This window comes from Sinocyclocheilus rhinocerous, unplaced genomic scaffold (assembly GCF_001515625.1).
Source record: "Sinocyclocheilus rhinocerous isolate Xijiao unplaced genomic scaffold, SAMN03320098_v1.1 scaffold1275, whole genome shotgun sequence".
NCBI lineage: Eukaryota > Metazoa > Chordata > Actinopteri > Cypriniformes > Cyprinidae > Sinocyclocheilus > Sinocyclocheilus rhinocerous.
In genome coordinates this window covers 18,972-22,316 of record NW_015628268.1, presented here as the reverse complement: position 1 = coordinate 22,316, position 3,345 = coordinate 18,972, and the positions used below count along the sequence as shown (strand labels likewise).

Genomic DNA, 3,345 nt, shown 5'->3' with positions numbered 1-3,345 from the left:
AGTAATTCACTCCTTGATTTGCTTAATAAAAGCCTCCTTTGATATCGTTTTGACAGACATGTTTATTGTGTATTATTTTCAACGTGTTTATTGCTAAGTTTAGTGTGTCAAAATGGAAGCGCAGCCGTAATTCGCATGCAGTGTATCTGGTTGCGTAACCTCACACGCTTCCTGCTGCTGCTCTATGTAATCAGAGTGTGAATTTGTAGATTTTCTATAGCAAAACTAAAATGTTTTTAAAAGTGCGCCTGACCAAATTGATGTTCTGCACATCATTAGCTGCTAAATTCAAATGTACGTTCGCTGGCTGGCGCTGAGCCAGAGACAGACTCGTTTTTACAGTGCTGCGCATTATAACCAATCACACACGATTCTGTTGAGCTTATGAACGCAATGGCCAATCAGAGGCGTTCAGATGAGTCATAGCTGAAATGCCGGAGTTTTGTTCACTGCCCGTGTAGCTGACTGAATTCTGCTCTCTGGCTAATTAATTCTCTCAGCAGAAACAACGAAGTGCAGATGTGCCTACGAATGTAAGTAAGATATGCATTTTACAGTGTAAACAGCTTCAGTGATAATAATGGGAGTTTTTGAGAGTGCTTGAATTCTGGCTAGACTGAAGTCACTCAGTGATAATGTTCTTTAATAATGTAAATATTCTTTGCTCTCTTTCTGTACAATGAAAGTGTTAATTAGTAACTTACAATGTTTTTTTATTAAATTCACGTTAAATACAAAGTCAATCGTATTAAAAATATTTTATGGCATAACACCCATATCTGGTAGGCCTACTTAAGCAAAAAAGAGGGTTTTATGTGTAGTTAATAGATTACACTAACATTCTACTTTGCCCATCGCCCGTTATAGATCAACTAACATGATCTATAAAGGTACAAAATGCATGTACTTACACATATTTGAGAATCAAAATATTTCATGATATAATTAACACGTTTGTGTTTTGACGCCCCTGCCTAAACCCCATATAGTGGACAAAAAACATGATAGACTCAAACCCTAAAAAGGGGTCACACGCTTTGGACGTGTAATTCTGAGAACTCTAAGGAAAAAGCATGTTCTTTTCAGATGTTTGGACACTTCAAACAGACGTTTGCATTGCCTGTTTGGTTTACCTATTTACGCAGTCATACACAAAAACGCACGTCTCAAACGCACGTTTTCCGTGACCCCAAAGCGCACGTTAAGAACGCGTTTTATGGCAAATCGCAGGCTTTTGACGGGTCAGTGTGCAATCAGACGCCCGACCTGGGGCCCGTTTTTCATACCTCGCTTAATATATCTGAGATGATTTGAAATATATGCCAGATCTTCTAATCGTGATAACTGATATCTGGCTAATTTGGTTCTTCAAACGAATTTGCGGATTTGATTAAAATATCTGGATTAAGCTGTCTACTGCGCGCTCTTGTGTTCCCTGTAAAGGCCAAAGTATACTTCGGCCGTCCGCGTCCGCGCACCGTCCGCATTACGTCATTTTCGTCATCAAGAGGGCTCGCGGACAGAAATAATTAGAATTTCCTTTAGGATTTCCAGTGTTGGATGCATTGATGACACGCATATTCCTATCATCGCGCCTTCCGAAAATGAAACTGATTACTGTATGGAATGGAAGGATGCCAGTAATTTGGTCATCTTTATTTCCTACAAATACAAAAGCAACACTTATTCTTTTCCCTGTTGGATTTTAATATTGGTATTGTGGCCATCTCCTCTTCATCTGTCAGTGGTGCTGGTGCAGGTTCTCCCCCCCATTTTAGGAGTCTCTGCCTTCTTGCTGTTGGCTGAGTAGAAGTCAAATGTTTATTTCATTACACTAATTAAGAAATGTATGTTGGATTAGAGAACATTTAGCCTAATTATGTGAAAAGAGCATTAGACTATGTGGAAAAAGCCGCTGTACATTGAAATAGACACTGAATGATATTTACTGAATATGTCAAATGTTTGTAAAGACATGTCTACACCCATGAACCTTTTACACTTTACCTGCTTTACCTGATTGAATTATGTTTTATGTTTATTTTTTTTCTGCTGCCACGTTTTGTTTTTTGTTTTTGCCCGTGGGATAGCCTACCATGAAAATGAAGATTAGTTTAATAACTTACCGTTCTGCCTGTTTTCACCTCTGATATTATAACAGTGATTAAGAATTAAAGTTATGTATTGCCTATATGCGGAAGTCTTTTTTTTTGGGTGCTGTTGCCATGGTGAATCATAATTTCGGAGCTCCATTGATAAAAGTATTACTTTCTATAATTTCTTCCCACCCCCGCCACCCCCCAATATATATGTATATATATATATATATATATACTCCAAGCTTTTGAATGGTACAGTGTATATTACAAAATATAATTTTTATAAACGAGCGCACCTTTTTTAAACAACAAAAGAATGTCTGTTTCGTGGTCTGTTGTGGAAGTACAGACGTTCCTCTCGTTGATTGCCGAGGAGCGAATCCAGCGAGAGCTTGATGGGACGACGCGGAATCAAAATGTTTTTCAGGAGGTCATGTCAGTAGAGGCGGCGCAACTATAACGACATGCAGTTTTGCCAACTAATTTTTAGGGGAAGTTGCTAAAGGAAGGTCAATTTGTTGCTAAAATTAGCTAAATGACGTGATGTCATTGCACGATGACAATTGTCACTACTTAAAATCTCAGAAAAAAATATTTTATATAGGCCCTATGTTAATTTAGATTGGTTTGTAAAATAATATAATGTAATATAATATTAAAATATAAATAACTGTATTTTTAAATACAACATTGAATTATTGAACACTTACACATTTTTGAACAATTAGGGCCTATAATTTAAGTTTGTTTTTATTAGCTAGTAAACTAGTATGTAAAGACATGTCTACACCCATGAACCTTTTACACTTTACCTGCTTTACCTGATTGAATTATGTTTTATGTTTATTTTTTTTCTGCTGCCACGTTTTGTTTTTTGTTTTTGCCCGTGGGATAGCCTACCATGAAAATGAAGATTAGTTTAATAACTTACCGTTCTGCCTGTTTTCACCTCTGATATTATAACAGTGATTAAGAATTAAAGTTATGTATTGCCTATATGCGGAAGTCTTTTTTTTTGGGTGCTGTTGCCATGGTGAATCATAATTTCGGAGCTCCATTGATCATGGTCTTTCATAGTCGCGGTGCACGTGCTAAACTCAGAGTCAACATACTCAGAGTGGATTGAACTAACACAATTCAGCTGTTCTGAAACCGAAAACGCAGTGTTTCCCATCTCAGGGTAAGTCAATTCAGAGTTCAGGTTTTAACTCAGAGTTTGTTGAACCTCCTTTCTGGAATACACCCC

At 37.3% G+C, this 3,345-nt stretch overlaps 1 protein-coding gene across 1 annotated transcript in view; it reads right to left on the bottom strand.

The window, feature by feature from the left end:
- The window catches only part of LOC107737209 (transcriptional regulator DEF1-like), a 34,937-nt gene that overhangs the window by 27,649 nt on the left and 3,943 nt on the right, over positions 1-3,345 (bottom strand). The gene's annotated exons all lie outside the window — the stretch shown is intronic.